Here is a 19,997-nt window from a genome sequence, read left to right as displayed (position 1 = left end):
AAAAAGCCTCATTAAAAGACTAAGGTAATTGTATTGACTTACTGAAGCTGGTGAAACAGACACTAGACAATGTGTGATTTTGTGATTTCAGCCTTCTAGTCAGTGTTGGTTAAATGAAGGACTTGTATCTCAAGATTTTGTTCTCAAGAGAAGAATTAGATCAACAGGTAAATTCCTGCAATTTTCAAATCAATAAACAAGATGCTCATTGTAATCTAAAGGTCAGTGTTGGAATCAATACCAGTTATCAGCCACCCTTCCTAATATATTGGTCACCAGCTGGATTGTGACAGAAAAAAAAGGTTGAGGATGCAAGCATCTGTTTCAGTATGTCTAGACCACGCTCAATGGACATTTGTTTGTGACAAGTTTCGGGTAGAACTTCTTTTGAGAGGAGGAAGCCAATTGAATTGACAGTCCTTGGGTTTCTGATTGAGATGCTCAGTGAGTTGCATCCTGAGGTTTCCAGGCATACCCAAATGGAAGGTAGCCCAAAACCAGAATATCCTAGAGGAAATAAGCTGGCCCGCGAATGCCTTTGAATTCCTGGAAGAGCTTGGTAATGTAGCAAGGAAAAAGGACTTTTAGACTACTCTGGTTGGCCACACCTGTAATTAGGAAAAGATGGATCAAGAGTGAGATTCCTATTTTATGCCTTATATTTCGGAAGAAGCTTGGAGAAGCTGTTCATTTTAAAGGTGTGAGTTGAGGTGCTTTGGTGTTCTGATTGGGATGCTTTTCTCTCAAGCTATTCTGGGCATATCTAGCTTGGAGGAGAAATCTTTCCACAGAACATATGGGAAGATTTTTATATCGTATCTGGTCGGGAAAAGACTGTTGACCCCTGGGAGAAGCTGGGGACCGTCGCCTCAAAGAAGGACTTACTCTGAACTACTACTCTGTTTAAAAGGCTGCAAGATAAAAAAAAGTGACCCTTCCTCCTTCCTTGTTATGAAAGTGTCTCTCTGTTTAATAACTGCCATTAAACTTTGTGAACTGATTGACCCTCAGCCAAGAAACTGTAAAGCTTTGAAAGTGATCCCAATATGGTTGAAAAAACTAAATCTGCATCTTATAGGCTGTTTTCGGTGTAAAACTAATGTGGCCTAATATTAAATGAATGGTAATGTATAATCATTGGAGGAAAGCCCTGTAAATATTTAAGATGATTTCAAGTGGAATAGAGTTCATGCATGTAATTTTATATTATCCATCCATCCATCCATCCATACAAACTCTACACAGAAGGGTCGCAGGCCCAGGCTGGGACACGAACCAGGGATCTTTTAGCTGTGAGCCAGCAATCCTAACCACTGAGCCACTGTGCAGCCTGTAATTTAATGTACTGCCAATCACTGTTCCCTCTAAGCCGCGCAATTGCGCACTGCTGACACGGTCTCCACGCACAGGAAATCTGGGCTGCGCACAAAAAAAAAATCCAACCTAAATTATAAATAAAATAAACACGTAACAATTCATTCTGTGCTATTTTTCAGTGTGAGTCAGTGAGTGACCGGTGACTGGCTGCTGCAGCCAATGATGCGATTCACATACGTATTTACCATAGACTGTATCTAATGGTGTTTACGCAGCTAATCAACGTCAGGCGTCCTTATGTGCAGCTACCTTGTTGTCATAGATATGAATGAGTAGATAGGACACGCCCCTTTGAGCTGCGGCTACAGCGAGGCTAAGCTAGTGGGGGCAAAGTTTCAGTGCATTCCATTGATGTAGACGGCGTGAAAACGGAAACAACAAGTATGCCGGCTCACTGTGCTGCATACAGTTACACACTACGTCATACGATTGAGACAAGGAAACTTGGAATGACTTTTCATAGGTAAGAATAGTTTTTGGCTCTTTTTTCATTATGAAATCTTGTTGAGAGCTTCCAGTCTATGAGAGCTAACTAGTTAGCCACTAGCAAAACGCTAAGGCGAGCTAGCAGCTTGACAAGCAAATACCAGATGATTAATAGTAGCTGTAGTATAGTTGTACAAGCAGTAGTAGTAATACTAAAAGTACAAGCAGCAGTAGTAGTATAAACAACTGTTAGAGTCGTAGAAGTGGTATCGGCATTTGTAATAGTGTTACAATTTGTAGTAGCAGTGCCAGTATCAGCAGCAGTAGTCAGTGTACTACTACTACTACTAATAGTAGTCGCATTGCTATTATTACCACCAATACTACCAATAGTAGTTATAAAGCCTAACTCATGTATATCCAGATTACCGTCTATGTTCTTCCTCCAAACCCATTTTATGATTGGGATTACAGGCAATTCTTTATGACTGCTCTCAAATAATTGAAATGTTACTAAACAAGGTTATACTTATCAAATTAAATAGCTCTGGTCTCCAGTATATTGGCGAATTTGGTTCTTTGTACTTCATTTATTAGCATGATTTCTTTTTTAATATGTTGTGTACAGACTTGATTACTTCTCTGTCTACTTTTCTTACTCCATGTAGGTTTCCCAGAGACTATGGGTTGAGGAGGAATTGGAAGTTTGTCGGCTTAGACCTGGTGTCATTCCATCAGTGTTAAACTTCCCGGCTCATTCTGGAAGAGTACGTGCCAGAAAGACCACGACCAAGCAGCCTTGAGATCTTAGGCAGCGTCTCCCTGAGGTGGGTGTCGACGGTGTTCACAGTCAGGTCTGTAGAGGGGGGAGGCCGCCACCCACCTCCCCGCCTACTCTCTACCCAGACTCCACCTTGGCTCCACCCATGTGGTCACGTTATTAACTACGATGCTAAAGGGACGACGAAATTACATCTTTTCCTCTGATCTGTAGCTCAGTGAGTTAAGGGTTTACCTGTAGAGCTGTAGGTCGCTGGTTCAAGACCAGACCCTTCTTAAATTTTATCAAAATCCTGACAAAGAAAACTGCCAGTGGTGGGTCTTGAACCTACTACCTTCCACTTGGTAATCTTTCTTCTTATCCCCTGAGCTACTCACTCAGATACATTTTTTTTTTTGCGCATTTATCATCTATTTTTTTGCCATTTTCGATTTTTTTTTAACTTGAGTCTCGACTCGATCGTTTTTCTCAGGAGGTTGGACTTTAGCCTTTGTGCTGGAGGGTTGAACCCTCAGTTCCAAGACTTTCAAAGCCTCCAGACCTCCCGAGTCCTCAGGACCTGAGCTTTCACACAGTCTGAGGGCTGAAATTTTCTAAGTCCCACAGTAGTTCCCTGTTAGATTGAACTTCCAGACAGTCCAAGGACTGATATCTTCTAAGTTCCAGAGTACTTCTCTGTTAGGTTGAACCTTCACACAGTCTGAGGACTGAAATCTTAAAAGTTCTTGAGTAGTTGTCTGTTAGTTTGAACCTTCAGACAGTCTGTTAATGTTTCGATTAAATCTTTAAGGTTTTTCTTTTAAAATGTTTTACCACCTTTTAATGTTTAATTTTCTTTTTAAATCCTTCATTGTATTTTCTGTGTAATTCCGATTTGAACTTTTATTGTCTTTAAGATATAATTTTCTAATTAAACATTTAATTTTTTAATTAAATTTTTTGTCTTTTATTGGATAGGTGTAGTGTGAGACAGACAGGAAACGGGAGAGAAGACTTGCAGCAAAGGGCCGTGAGCGGGAATCGAACCCGGGACGCTGCATTGGGGACCAGCCCCTATACATAGGTCACGCTTAACCCGTTGAGCTATATGGGTGCCCATGTTTTGTCTTTTTAAAGGTTTAATGATCCAATTAAATGTTTTGCATTTTTCAAAATGTTTAACATTCTTCTTGTTTAATTGTATTTTTTAAATGTTTAATGATGGAAAATACTTTATCTGTAATTTCTAATATTTGTATTGTAAAAATTTTGTTTAATTTCATAACGACATGTATTGTATCGTGTCGAATGATCTCATTCCATATTTTGTCTGTTTAATAGAGTTAAACATTAAATTACATTACATTCTATTAAACAGACAAAATATGGAATGAGATCATTCGACACGATACAATACATGTCGTTATGAAATTAAACAAAATTTTTACAATACAAATATTAGAAATTACAGATAAAGTATTTTCCATCATTAAACATTTAAAAAATACAATTAAACAAGAAGAATGTTAAACATTTTGAAAAATGCAAAACATTTAATTGGATCATTAAACCTTTAAAAAGACAAAACATTTAATTAAAAAATTAAATGTTTAATTAGAAAATTACATCATAAAGACAATAAAACTTCAAATAGAAATTAAACAGAAAATACAATGAAGCATTTAAAAAGAAAACTAAACATTAAAAGGTGGTATATGTACATATAATTTAATTGTATTTAATGTTTAACTCTATTAAACAGACAAAATATTGAATTAGATAATTCAACAACATACAATACATGTCATTATGAAATTAAACAAAATTTTTAAAATACAAATATTAAAAATTACAGATAAAATATTTTCCATAATTAAACATTTAAAAAATAAAATTAAACAAGAATATTAAACATTTAAAAAATGCAAAACATTTAATTAGATTATTAAACCTTTAAAAAGACAAAATATTTAATAAAAAAATTAAATGTTCAATTAGAAAATTACATCTTAAATTTCTTAAATCTTTTTAATAATAAAACTTTTTAAAAGTTTTATTGTATTTTGTTTTGTTTGATTTAATTGCTTTTTGTTATGTAGTTTATTTCTTTAATCGTCTTTTTCTGTCAAGATTTTAACCCCAACCTTAAAAATGAAATAAACCCTTAAATCACAATGAAAATACTTCTGTTGTCACAGTCATGAGTTAGTCAGTTATTCAGTTTATCAATTCAACTTTATTTGTTTAGCACCTTTTACACAGATGACAAAACTAAACAAGCAAAGAGAAAAAACTATGCTGAAACTCAAAAACATTAAAAAAAAAAAAAAAAAAAACATTTAACATGGTAATAAAATATGTTGTGTCCAGGAGATGGAGGGAGTTTATTGAAGTCTTCTTGGGCTCACATGGGAAATCATTTAATATATAAACTTGATATTCAGTCTAAGGAAACTGCAGAGCGACAGAAGAACCAACCATATCTCCTGTTTTCTCCTTTAATGAGTCGACTCTTCTTGTGCTTTCAGACCAAAGAACTACAGACTCTTCACAACCTGCTCAAACTCTTGGTACAGGACCTCACCACACGGGTCAAGAAGGTTTCTGTCTCATTTCTACTCTGAAGCTCACCTTCTCCTGCTCAAACTGCTGACAAATGTTTCTGCTGCTCTAAAGTCTGGTCTCCAGAACGTCCTAAAAACTCTCAAAGTCTCTTCTGCTGCAGGTTGCTTTGTAGAACTGTTCCAGAAAACCTCACTAAACCACATGGAGGGGCCTCAAGATAGTCGTCCAAATGAAACCATACAAAAACCAAACTAGCACAACCCAAACGCTAAAGTCTCCTGCAGCCTACCAGAGAACCTCTGAGAACAGAGAATCAGGACAGGAACTCTTATCTTCTGGACAACCAACCTTGGTTCTCAAACAAGAATACAGAATGTGTCTGACCAAAAACCTCTGAAGACTCACTACAGCCAAGATAAAGACACAACTCAGCTGCACCAAATCCACTAATCACTGCACACATTTGCACCATGTGGTAACTGTGGCTAAAGAACCACATTTACCAAGACAACTATCCAGTACAAAGCCCTAAAACACACCAAGAAACACATTAAAGACGATTTTACTGCTGGAAGCTGCAAACCAACGCCTAAAGAACAAACTAAAGCAATGAAGCCAAACCCAGTTCACTGGTGAAGAGAAGCAGAGGAAATGTTTGTCTGCAGCTAAATAAAGCAGGAAGACACTGAGCTGCTCAGGTGTTCCTGATAACACCAAGCAGCCACCTGGACAGCCAATAGGAACACAGCCACCTGAACAGCCAATAGGAACACAGCTTCCTGGAAGTCCAGAGGGCTGGGTTAGTGAAGGAAATTTAGTTTAAAGTTGAAGCAGAAAGTTAACAAAGAAAGTTGAAAACCACCTTCTGATACCTGAAATCTCTGAGTTTTCACACAAAGAACACCTGAACATGTCAAACTGGTTCCATAGTAGAACCATCATTGTAAAAACATCATAGTATGGTGTGTTGCTCAAAAAACATTAGGAACCGGCTGTCAGGGGACAAACATGTAAGAAACATGAGAACAGAGAGAACCCAACCAGTAGGTCACAGTTTATCATCCCCCAGTCATCTCCTGAAGTCCATATGGTGAGAGACATCAGTATCTGGTTGTTCATTTACCAGAGGATGCTTATAATCATGCTGATGTGGTCTGTACTCTACAGTATTTTAGTGACTCAATAAATACTTAAGTTGTTTTTTTAAATGCTTTTTAGTTTTTAATAAACATTTAATAGCCTATATGTAATCAATAAATGGCCTTTGTCTATCTTAAGAAAAATTCACTCAGAACTCTGATATGTTAACAGTACTAAATAAATCAATAAATACATGCATACACACATAAATAAGTTAATACATTAACTGTGTTAAGATTTAGATTTTTAAAAAAAGTTGTTTATGTTTTTGCAGAATCCAGTATTGCTCACTGGTTGGTCATTACATTTTATTAGTTTGATTTCACTGTTTAAAATGATGCCACCTCTTTTCAGACAGAACCTGTGATAATAAAACAATACAAATTTTTTAGTTCCGTGTTAATAAAGCACTTAAAGCTTTAAGTATGGCTAAATGCTTTTTTCAAAATTAAATACATCACTCCTTAGGTGGTAGTGGCCCCAAGTTCAGTAAAGTTGGAAAGATATTCACAGATTCGGACTTCCAGCATCAATAACTCATTAGATATAGGTTGTCAAAACATAAACGCTGCCTCTTTCCCATTGTTGCAAGGCAGACAATGTGCTACAAGCCCAGTTTTATCAAAAGTAGCTGTCTTTCAAGCTACAGGAATAACATTGGTGTCTATGGAGTGAACAGGGTCCGTCTGCAATTTGCAAAACCACTGCAACAGTAAAGAGAGACAAATATTCAATAACTTCACTCTTATACATTGTAGTGTCACTAAAATCACTGCAGCCTTCAACTGGCTCCTGTTGACAAAGTGTTTTAACAGAAATGTAAATGCTGTAATGTGATTCTTTTAATGAACCATGTAACTTGAATGGATGTGATGCTGGTGTGACCACAGTGCACACGTCTGATGTTGCTCACAGTGGTCCAAGGGACGCTCAGGGAGTTTGTGTGTTTGCTCAGACTCAGGAAAAATTACAGGGAACATTGCTGCCAATAATAAATTATCTTCTGTAAATGCAGTTTCTGACAATGAACTGGACACAGAGAAACAATCTGATAGGGATAGCCAACTCTCTCATACTCTCTTCCATGCCATTCTGTTTATATTCTGAGAGAAGCTTCCCTAAAGAACTGATAGATTCAGTAGTCTGAACATTGTCAACCGGCTGTGTGTGTGTTTGTGCGAGTTTTTGTCTGTGTCATAAATAGAATGGGGACAGTGTCTAGTTATTCGGCACTGTAAATGCTGCAATAATGAAAGCAATTCCTCACAGAGACAGAGAGGAGGAGAGAAGGGAAATGGTAAGGGGATAGCAAGCAGAGCAAAAGAGAGATTTTCCAAGTTTTTATCCTTTATTCTGCTGTTAAAGGAATAGTGCATAATTTTCCAACTCTGCTTATCTGGTTTCTTTCCAAAAGTGAGACCAAAAGATGGTTATGAGCCTCATGTCTGTGTTAAATACTTTTTAGCTATTGCAACCTGCTGTATTTCCTAGTAATATGGCTACTGATTGCTTCAGATGGCTAATGCCTGTGCTTACTTTCCGTCAGACAGAAAAAGTACAGTTTAAAATGCCTCATCTTTTTGGAAAGCTTTATAGGGCTTAAACTGGTCACTGTGATATATGTTGTTTTGAGCAATTCCTTGTTCAACTAAACCTCCACAACAGAGATGAAGAGTGTAGAGTTAGCAGGACATATAGAGTCATAATAGCCCACTAACTGGGCATACAAGAGGTTGAATTAAACTGGAATCATCATTTAGGTACAGATCTCTGATTAGACTCAGTTTAACCTTTGTTCACTATCTTGAAAGCTGTGACATATTTTTGCGCTTATGTAATCCCTAAATCCAAACAACATCTGATTTTACCGGGATGAATTATGTTTTATTTTTTACTTAGTCCCAAACTGTTAAACATCATAATAGTCCCCAACTCACGTTATGTTGTCGCTCAACAAAAGAAGTTTGAGCATGATAAATTCTAATAAAAAAACTTGACATGACAAAAAGATATAATCAAATATTTAAGTTATTACTGCTGACCTATGTGCATAAATGTACCAGGTCAATATATAATTGTGGGAGTTTTTGTAACATAGTTGACAGGTATCATAGTTGACATTGAAAGTTATTTATAAAAATATTGTCATAAACCTGTTGACATGCCATAAATCCACCCTTGACTCACACACTACTTTATATTAAATAACTCAGAAAGCCTTGGAGTCTTGCCAGTCTTTTCTTCAGGAGGAAATGACATCATGTGGAGCAGGTCATGTGATCTGGAATTAACACACTTCCTTGAGAGTGACATTTTAGAGATATCCAGTCTTTTTTTTAATTAATAAGTGATTGTTTCCATAATAAATAATTATGGAATTTGTAAAGACATGATCATAATGAACATAAAAAACATTAGTTTTTTTTTTACCTTTAATAAAAATGTATTCAAGATATATCCCATGGCCTTCAAAGTCCGTCAATTATATAATGATATGATTCGAGATACTCATACAAATGTTTGAATGTTTGATGGTGCAGGCATTTAATAAACTCAGAGGAAAGATAAACAGCTGAAAGAAACAAACTAATTTTTGAAGATAATGTTTTGGCCAATTTCCAGCCTTCATGCAATTCACAGATTGTACGCTGAGCCAGGTGGACTTTTTGAGGTACCTGCAAAATTAGTTTTTCACAGACATTTCAGTTTGTAACAAATGTGAACTTACAGAGCAAAGTGAATGTAATGTATTGTAAGGTGTTCGGGGATTTTGTCTATTTTGCGCTTTGTGGATTCTAGCTGTTTTGACGTGATGTTTTTGGGCTAATGCTGTTGCTGAAATGTGGCAAAACACATTACTTCACACCTCTGGAGGTACTTGGGCATGATGAGGGTCGTCATTTAGACATGAAGCCGATAATTTCAGATCCTGTCAGATTAATGGAAAGGAGTGCACATGTGAAAAGGGCTTTAGAGGCAGTTACGGGTTTGTCTTCTTGACTCCTGTTAGCAAAATCTTCCAATCAAGCAAAACACCTGGAGGAGTGTATTTAAAACTGAGCGCTTCAAATACAGATTTTGCATTTAAACCTTGTCTTAAGCTCAAAAATCTGTCACTGAATGGACTCAAATACTGACTTGCTGATGAGTAGTTTTTATTATTGCATAAACTCCATTAATCTCTTCACTTCTCAACCTCCACCATGTGAACATTTAAGAAACTCCATTTGCTGTTCTGTTAATGTCACCAGGAAACTTGGTTGCCATGTTGCACAGCAAAAGTACCCATTACCCACTACAGTGGGATATGTTTTTTTTTTCATTATTATTTTTTATTTCCAGTGCTTTGCCCTTTGAAGGCTTTTCCACACGTCAAAAAATCTCACGTCTTCCTCTGATGGAAGCATTTCTTCCATAGACACACAACATCAAAGACATCACATACACAAGCTTATACATACACATGCTTAATATATTCACATACAGACACACACTCACATGCAGTGAATACATGCACACTGCCTTACACACACAAACACGTTACGTAGCTGTTATCAAAGCAGAATAGGGTGCCATTTAAGCTGTCAACATGTCACTCACAGTAGCCACTCCATTATTTCTGCCCACAGCCTGGTGTAAGAGTCCCCTTTATTCCACCCACTTACATCCTATATGTCATTTTTTAATGCAACTTAAAGGCCATTCTTTTGCTGGATTACACAGTCAGGATTTTAGCAGCCCACAGTGGCCAGTATCGCTTGAAAATCTTTTCTCAGAGGCTCAGAAATGGAAAAGTTCAGTTCATTAAGGTAAAGAGAAAAAAATAAAGGTTGGTAGTTTTTAGAGACTGACAATAATGCTGTATTAAAAACTGTTTAAATATGAGACAGATCCAACAATTTAAAGAAGAAAGAAAGCAATTACATACATGACAGCAGGTGGACCCATTACTGAAATTCAAAGCGCAATGTACAGTCTTTATAACTTACACTGTGTCCCCAAAGTCTGGAAGCGTTGTTACATGGTCAACAGTAAGGGTGGAAAAGCTCCTCTTTCAGAGTGTGAGATTCGTGCACAGGCCATTGCTGTTCGAAATGCAAGAAAAACTCATCAGCAGGTAGCTCAAGCCCTTGGCAGAAATATCTGCTGGGTGTAGAAGTGGTGGCAAAGATGCAACAATGTAGGATCCTTCAAAGACTTGCCTAAATCAGGACGTCCATCTGGCCTAAATGCAAGAGCCAAGGATTTGATGAGAAAAGTCAAGGGTAAAAGACACCAGTCAGTCAGAGGCCGAAAAACTTTGGAGAAGATGCTTCTTAGAGCACTGTGCATTATTATTTAACAGAAATATTGGGGCTGAAAGCTTACAAGAGGCAGCGTACCCCATGACTCACCAAGCCGTAAAAGGATAACCGACTGGCTTTCACAAAGAAGTACATAACTCTGACTCCAAAAGACCGGGAGATCTGGATTTTCTCTGATGAATGCCCTCTCTACTTATTTTACATTCACAGGCAAAACGACCATATCTATACAGATCATGATGAAAAAGTACCATCTTCTGAGCAAATGAAATTCAGTGCCCTTAGGTCTCAGAGCTGCACATTGTGCCTCAAAGTACCATTGTTAATGCACAATATTATACCAACAACAGTCCACAAAAGATACTACTTCCAGTTTTGCCCAGGAGAAAAAAATCGTGTGACTAAACAGAAAATGTTTAACAGACATTCAGAATTGGTATTTATGCAAGATGGTGGACTTGCTCACATTGTCCGCATGACTCAGCAATGGTGTTCTGAGCTTCTACCTGGCTTTCTGCATAAGGAGGAATGGCCACCAAACTGCCCTGAGAACTGTTGGGGAATCCTGATCAGTCACATCTTTACCAGTCCACCACCAACCACCATGGAACAGCTCAGCTCTAGGGCTGTGTGGGAGTGGGGAAAGATAAAACCATCCACATTCGAGAACCTTGTATATTCCATGCCTGAAAAACTGAAAGGCATTATCAAAGTGAAAGGCGGAAATTCTGGTTATTGAATAAATTGATTCTAGCTAATGCATATTCAGTATTTGAGCTTCATTTGTTGGGGAGGACAAACTTTTGGGACATGGTGTAATATCTTTTATTCTGTTGATGAATAATTTTAAACATGACTAGGACCCTATGACTATGCTAGTTGTCGGTCATCAGTCGAGGCAGGTTAACTCAAAAAGCTAAAGAAATTATTAAGTAAATTTTACTTGTTAAGCATATGAATGCTGCTAAAAATGAAGTTATGCAGTGAAACACTCAAATCAAAATGAGACTGTTTATTCCACGCAGGAGCAACACTCTTTAGGAAAGAAAATACAAGCCATTCAACAGTGATTCCTCCTGATGTAAATGTAAGTAGGTGTAACAGACTGCAGAAGAGAGGCAGCATGACTGATTGATTGATTTGCAAATCAGGAGCCCACACAAACTGTGTGAAGCTCTCCCTGTTTGTATTTCTTGTGATATCAACAATTGTAGCGTAGCAGCAAAAAGCAAAAGTCATTAACTACATTACAGGAACTGTGTCATGCTGTGGTAGTATAGAGACTGGATGAAAAATATATGTCAGTTTGAGAGTAGTGAAATCACATACTGATATACTTTGGTCTTTTGATATTCTGCTGCTGCCTGATGCTGCAGGTAGTTCATGAACTACTAAGACAAACAGCTGGAAGAAAGAAACTAAACTGCAGCACCTGGTAGTGATTGTCAGTGATATGATTGGACAAAAAAGCAAAGCACATTTATTATTAATATGATAACCAAACCTGACTGTCTGCATTACGGTTAAAGTGGATTCTTACTGACATTCTAGTTTGTAGAAGATGTGAAATTGTAGTGTGAATGAGAAAAAACTCAACACAAACAGGCGTGTTTTGTGATTTTGGAGAAATCTGTGTGTGCCTTCAATAAAAGACACAAACTATGTCTTTGATGTAGATGGAGAGGCTACACACCAGACTGTTAAGACCAGTTCATGCTTTCCATGTCCACGTGTCCGCAAGGAAATTTAATCATCCATTCATGTTCATGCTGTGTGTAAGCCTATAAGCAGCCCAAAATTTGTGACTGCAGTCTGCGCCAGAAAAATAAATGGCACTCAGAACAAATTCATGCTGTGCAATGAGAATTCACACCTTTATAATTCAAAATTCGAGTTATAATTGTGCTTCAAAATCTGCATTGTTCATGCGGAAACAATGAATCAACTTTTACAGTCATATAATGTTGCTTTGACTGGTACTGGGACACAGTAGATGCTTTTAATGAAACATGGACATCTGAGTTTCAGTGAATGGCTTTAGGTTGTAACATCTGGCTTGGCTACTGGGATGGCAGCGGAGACTGGAGACTTCTAGTTGCTTTTCCCCACTTTCTAAAACAGTGTTTTAAACTTATTCGGCTATTACTTCTAATATGCACTGCTGCATGTTTGCATGTCTGCAACTAGGACAGAATCAAACCTGCAGAACAACAGAATTTGACAGCAAGTCAGTGCAACATGTGACAGTTTCCGAAAAAACAAGAGTAAAATACATTTGGCTTAAATGTTCAGTTTAAAGACTTGAATTGCATACGATACATTTACCGCAGTCAAGGGTTTGTTTTGTTTTGTTCAGCAAGCTGGGTAACGTGATCTCTTGTACCAGAAGGTGTGGGAGAGGGTTGTTTTTAATTCTGCCTAATATGAATTTTGGACATTGTTGTTCTACATTCAAAAATCCAGATTCTACCCCTATCTGTATTCTTACTTTCCAGTTTGTGTGTGCATTCAAGGTTAAATATTCCGTCTAAAACTTGTTAAAACTGCACTGATTTAAGAGAAGAGAACCATTTCCCCTCCACCCGATGTTGTAAAAACAAACTGCAAGAACATTATTCTGCACAGCAATGCTCAAACATCCCAGTGAAGAACAAGAAAAACACATTTTGACTGGAGAGGGACTTTCTCACTTATTAGGAATACGTGTTTACCTGGTTGCGATGGCATTTTGATGATTAACCAATCATGTGTCAGCAGTGCAGTATAACACTCCAGATGCAGGTCAGGATTTTCTTCACATCAGACATCAGAATGAGGAAAATATGATCTTAATGACTCTGATCTTTGCCTGATTGTTGGTGGCAGATGGGCTGGTTTGCTGATTCCCTGCTTTCTTTGAGAATGGTGTGATAAATAAAAACACATCCCATGAGCCACAGGTCTGTGGATGGAAGTGCCTTGGCTTGGCAGAGGTGAGATGTCAGACTGGCAGAAAGGCTACAGTAACTTAGATCACCAGTCTTTACAAATGTGACTAAATACACAAGCAGTTCAGACTCACAACATGTCTAGCTCTGTGTTGGATGGACTACAACAGGAAAAAACCCAATGGGCCTGAGACAGTACAAGATGGAAAGATGTAACCTGGTCTAAAGAATCGCTATGTCGGCTGAGGCAGCAGATGGTAGCTCAGAATCAACAGCATTTATCCATGGTGCCAACCTGCCTTGTGCCAACAGTCGGGGGTGTTGGTGGTGTAATGGTGTGGAGAATGTTTTCTTGGACACTATAGGCCCCTTAATACGAACAGTCATGGTTTGAATGCCACAGTATATCTCGTTGTTTTTGCAGACCATGTGCTTTCCATTATGGACACAAATTATCATCTTCTAATGACTGCTCATAGCACAATAATTAATCTCAAACCAGTTACAATAGCATGACAGTAGGTTAGTGGACTTCAGCGACCTCCCCAGTCAGCAGATGTGAATTCTGTGGAAGACTTGTGGAATTCTGTCCCAGTCTCTCTTCGAGGATTCAAACATCTTGTAGGACACATGGCACCAAGAGCTGAGGCAGTTTGAAAGCAAACCCAACCCAGTGTTAACATGCTGTTTGAGTATACACCAATCAGCCACAACATTATGACCACTGACAGGTGCAGTGAGTAACTTCAAGCAACTTGTCATAATCCAACATTCTGCTGGGAAACCTTGAGTCCTGACATTCATGTGGATGTTTGACATGAACCATCCACCTAAACATTGCAGGTCAAGCAACCCTCCACCCTACAATGGCAACAGTAGTCCTTCATGCCAGTTGCCACCCCCAGCAGAACAATGCACCCAGACACACAGCAAAAGATGCTCAGGAGTGACCAGGGAACATGACAGAGCTAAGGTGTTCACTCGGGTTCCACATTCCCCAGATCCAAATCTTATTGAGCATCCTACAGATGCTCAATAAGACATCTCCATAGGTCCTGTCTCCATGCGCCACTGGGTCAGAGGAGTTTTAGGGGACCAGCACAATATTTGGCAGGTGGTCATAACGTTATGCCTGATTGGTGTATACTACAGATGAAAATATAAGTGACAGTTACAATTTTAGACTCAACAAAAGCTATGATTTAATGATACTGTTAGCAACAAACACAAGACAAATAAATCAGTCTCTGTCTTGGATCAAGAATTCAGTATTGTTCGTACTTCTGCAGAAGAATGCAGACACATGGCTTATATGTTACCACAGTTGAACATCCCCAAACCGCTGGTGCAGCTGACAGCATGGTTTCATTCTCTTACTAGTCCCATGGCTCCTCCCCTACCTCTTCTCTTTTTCCTTCCTTCTTGTCAATTCACCTTTTTCCCTTCCTAAGTTTTACTCATTTTCCTCTCTGATCTCACATTTCTTCTTTCCTCCGTGTACTTTTCTTTGCGGTGTTTAAACACTATTGGGGGAACACTCTCACTTCCAGTGACAAAACTTTCCATGGCACTTTAACTCCACATGTATCTTAAAGAGCCTGCTCAGTTTTAATTAGGCAGGGATTTCCTCAAACATTTGGAGGCGCAGAGCAATTTACACTTCACTGACAGTCTGCTCAGTAGGCTGCACAGTGTACTCGGTCCACACAGAACTGGTTATTTGAAATGAGGAGACTCGATGAGGAAGATACTGGGAAGGATTTTTGAAAGCAAGAACAATGGGAAAAAAAGGTACTTGTGAAAGTGAATCGTAGCAGGGAGATCCATGCTCTCCTGAATCAGATGTACAGTTTTAACACCTACTGTAACTGAAGCATCCTGGTGTAAGCATAGTGAAAATAGGGGGAAAATTATTCAGTGTATTAAATTTTAAAAAATTAAAAAAAAAAAAAAAAAAAAAAAACTCAGTCTGTTGCAAAAGCAAACAAGAACATGATAGCTCAAAATGTTCAAGTGCATCATATTTTTTCTGTTGTGGCATAAAACAGGATTTCAAATGCCTTTAGTTGCTGTTTAGACTTCTTTGTACTGCACTGGGGCTGCACAGTGGTGTAGTGGTTAGCACTTTCGCCTTGCAGTTGGAGGATTTCTGGTTCGCGTCCCAGCCTTCCTGGGATCTTTTTGTTAATTGATTCTTCTAAGTTGTCCATAGGTGTGAATGCAAGTGTGATTGTTTGTCTGTATATGTAGCCCTGTGACAGACTTGTGACCTGTCAAGGGTCCCTGCCTTCCCTCCAAGTCAGCTGGGATAGACTCCAGCACCCCCGTGACCCTGTATAGATAATGGATGGATGGATGTACTGCACTGATGAGGGACTTGACAGCGTAACTCCATTAATGCACGAACCAAACACATGATTCAGACAGAGGTAGTGATCAAGGTACATCATGCTGATCTAGAGAATGGATGTGTTTTCTGGTGACTTAGCACCTGGCATTAACAGGAACTGAGTCTGTCTTGTGTTGCATTTGGTGGGTCACCTGCATGGGTAACCTGAGACAACCCTGGTATTGCTAGTGATTTTGCTGTAGCTTAACCCAACCAAAACATGCCAGGTTGCATAAACCAGAGGAGGAGAAAGAACACTAGGTAGCTTTACACTGCATGAATGTAGGTCAGGCGTAAGATGGTGCCAACATTTACATGAACAGCCCCATAATCGGCTGTATCAGTCTCTCTGTTTCATTGCAGAAACACGTACGAAGCACGTAGGAAAAGGAACAATGGAGGGCTTGGTTTGTTTGCCGATATGTTGAATTTTACATTTAAGATGGTGATGTTAGTAGAGAGAACTGCTACTCACTGATGACATCAACAGGATAGAATAATAGCACTTACTGTCCTCTCCAAGTGGCCAATCAGAAGTACCAACTAAACAGTACCTGTTTTTTACTCCTGCGAAAATAGACCCAAAAGAGGTTCTCCTAGGGTGATTGTTGCAGTTGAAACAAAGGTTGCAAACGCCTAAAACAGTCTGCAAGTTCCTGCCGTGCAAAACGTCCTTTTAGATACATCTGTGATCTGAGAAAACAGGAGGAGGAGACAACCAAACATTTAGATTTCACGTTATTGTATGTTTCAGATTTTAAATTCCTCAAAGTAGCCACAGTTTGTCTTGACAGCTTGCACACTATTGACAATATCTTAACAATAAATTAGGGTTAAAAGGTTCTGAAATGCCAGTCCATTTCATCTCAGATAAGAGAGAACGTCAATGCCTCCCAAAGTTCAAGTAGCAGACACATCTCAATGCAGCTCCTCAAAGGAGACTAGGTAAATCAGATCTTCATGGTAGAAAGAAACACTACTGAGGGAGACCAAGAAGAAGAAAACCGATTGGACCCAGAAACACAGTGAATGAAAGAAATTGAATGGATTTTATCTGCAACTGTGTGTCATGGCATCTTCTCCCTCCTTGCCAGGAGCATCTCTTTGTCTTCCTCTTCTTGTGTGTCTCTGTTGCACCCTGATTACAGTAGTTGGAACTGTCTGCAAGATTTGGGCAGTCATTTGGCAATCATCTTCAATTTTCGCTGCCATATATTCTGGGCTGTAACTGCACCACACCGTCAGATCATAGACTCAACTCCACAGCGACTTTCAGCATTTTTTGAACCTCACTGCTCGCTTCGCCTTTTTGCTCTGTCTGGCTTCCATCTGCCTAGAAAATTGCCCCGGCATGACTCTTGTCATCATCTCTCCCCTGCCCTGCCTGAAAAACACTCCAGATCTTCTCAGTTTCATGTGAGATTCTTCTTTAGAAATGCTGGTGTATGTGTTTTGATTTAGATACTCAGACAGACTGTATTTTAATGATGTCTGTCTGTAATGGAGTAAGATCTTCTGTTCAATATTAAGTTAGAGAAAACAGCTTCAGAACTCTTCAAATATAGATAGAATTACAAATGTTTAAAGTTAACTTGACTAAACTTGTTTGCTTGGTGTGAATTGATATTGATACATGATTACTCATCAGTAGAGCTGCAGTCATTGTTACTGTGAACAGCTAGTTTGCTTGCTTCAGCCTGCTACTGCTGATTAACCAGCACAAACAGATGAAAATGTGATCAGTGTTAATGTTTGTACCAGTCCAAACAGCTACAGATCTCTCCCTAAAGAACTTGAGCAACATCCTATCAAATATTCAACATCATTTTTGGGCCTTTTACAGTATTACTTCATTCATAAGCTGTACTCACAAAAGATGCCACATAATTCTAAAAAAAACAGGCAAATGGACAGGTGACCAGAGTGCAAAGCAGAGACTTGTGGAGACGGCATGGTGATGAGAGGAGCAGGAGAATGGCCTTAGGGCAGGGCTGACAGCCAGTACCGGCACCACTCTGGTGGTCAAGCATGACTGAAGAACAGACTCCAGGTGCCGGGTGGCAGGGCTTTCTTGGAAGCTAGGGGGGCCGATATGCTTTGGCAGCTGAAGGCCACTTCTCCTTTTGAAAGACTTTTCAAAACGTGGCTCCTGGAGATTTTGAGGGCAGGATCAGGCAGGAAGCTGATGGAAGCCTAGCCAAGTCAGGAATTGTATCAAGCCAGAATCTAGCAGCCCATGAAAGAGTAGTAGAAGAAGTGATCAAAGCAGGAGTTACCGAGTTAACAACCTCCTTGGTAAATTTGGGGTGCCGCCTCTAGAAGTTGTCCAACATGTTCAAAAAACCTTGCTCCCCATGAATGAAAACTCCTCTACCCACTCTGAAATGCTCCCAGAAAAAGGCAGGCTATTCAGGTGTTTGTGTCCTGGGTCAGCGCTTGATCAGATTGTACTGTCAGAACTCTGTTCAGCAGACGAAGCTAAAGGATGACTGAAGAAGCTGGCAGCAAAAAGTGAGGTTTATTTCAAGAGTGGTTTTAAAAAGCTGAATGCAAACATACAAGCACAAATACAACAGAGAGACTTGGGGTGTCGGGTTGATTTTGAAATGCAATAAGTCTCTGTGTCTTCATCACAAAAGCAGTGTGAGATTTGATTTTTTTCCCCCCAAAAAATCCCAGAGTGTTCAAACAGCCTTTAAACAATGAGTGCGTTTGCTGTGAGAACTGTACTGTGAAGTAAGCTTGACACAGCCAGGCTTTCTTTGTGTCAGTCAGTTCAACAAAAACTAAAACCCCAGTCAGAAATAACAGGTATCGCAAAGGTTCTGCTTCAAACTCTGTGCGTGTTCGCTTAAAGGGGTGCATTTAACACATCTTGTGACTTGACTTCTGCACAAAATGAACTATCCTGTCCCACCTACTTTAGTCAACAGGCTGTTTTAATGGAGAACAGCTTTTCATTTTATCCAGCTGAAGAAGTTTGGGGAGACGAGTGTGCAATGCTCAGTGACATTCATAAACCGGTGATCATGGCTGCTTTTTAAGAACAAGTACAGCCTAGTCTCAGCTTGTGTCTTCCTGGATTCTACTATCAGTAGATACTGACCACTGATAAGCACCTGACAAACTCTGCTGTTGAGGATACTGATAAGTGGTCCTGAGGGCTGTACTATGAAGCGAGATTAGTGGCTTAGCGATGTATGCTGGACCGAGAGTCAGAGTTTTCAGTATCACAAAGGTGGTTATCTTTTTACCATGTCAGACCACCATGGTAAGTTATGCTGTGGATGCCCCGAGAACAAGCAAGAACTGAAGACAGCAGCAGTAGAGGCCTGGCAGAGCAGCACAAGAGGCCAAAGCCAGTGTCTGGTGATGTCTGTGGGTTCCAGACTTCAGGGTGTCATTGACTGCAAAGGATTTTCAACCAAATATTAAAAGTGACAGTTTGATTTCTGATTATGTTAGTCTGTCCAATTACTTTTGGTTCCTTAAAACGGTGGAGGGCACATCTAAATGCATTGTACTTCCAACACCGTTCACCTGATTTGGATGTAAATTCCCTGAAATTACAGCTGAAAGTCTACACTGAATGCACATTTCCATTGTTTCATTTCAAGTCCATTGTGGTGGTGTGCAGAACCGAAATGCTGAAAATTGTGTCAGTGTATTTATGGACCTGACTGTATGCAGTTTGTATATTTTGAAAAAGTAGACACTTACACTCTGAGTTAGCCTTTTGGCTATAAAAGAGGTAAAACAAAGACGTTGATGTGTACAGTTTTGATCTTTGTTTGACACAGATGTAGAACAGTGTAGTGGCAGGAAAGGAGGATTTATGAAATTAACAGTCATTAACAGAAAAACAAAAACCAAAACACAAACCATGACATAATGATCAATTTTATGAACTGTTAAATGCATTCATGCTTGACTCTGTGAAGACTGATTTGCATCCAAGATTAATTTAAAATAATTCGAACTGATTCCAAGACTAAAAGAGCACAATTTAACTAACCCAAGAATTTTTATACCCGTTCACTATACCACAGTTTTGGTCATGCAAATCAATACCTGATGGACAGCTATTATTAAGACCTACAAGAAACTAA

At 39.0% G+C, this 19,997-nt stretch overlaps 1 protein-coding gene across 3 annotated transcripts in view; it reads left to right on the top strand.

Moving 5' to 3' along the window:
• Positions 1-19,997, top strand: part of jupb (junction plakoglobin b) — a 114,172-nt gene that overhangs the window by 43,535 nt on the left and 50,640 nt on the right. Inside the window, exons 2-3 of one of the 3 annotated variants that reach the window (XM_055005433.1) lie at positions 2,472-2,630; positions 5,092-5,163. The exons of 1 other annotated variant lie outside the window; for it this stretch is intronic. The gene's annotated coding sequence lies outside the window, so the exon portion shown is untranslated. The remainder of the gene's footprint in view (positions 1-2,471; positions 2,631-5,091; positions 5,164-19,997) is intronic. One more of the 3 variants, XM_055005432.1, reaches the window with a different exon arrangement.

Source organism: Amphiprion ocellaris, chromosome 19 (genome assembly GCF_022539595.1).
Source record: "Amphiprion ocellaris isolate individual 3 ecotype Okinawa chromosome 19, ASM2253959v1, whole genome shotgun sequence".
NCBI lineage: Eukaryota > Metazoa > Chordata > Actinopteri > Pomacentridae > Amphiprion > Amphiprion ocellaris.
The sequence above is the reverse complement of the archived record's forward strand: the minus strand, read 5'-3'. Positions and strand labels throughout refer to the sequence as shown.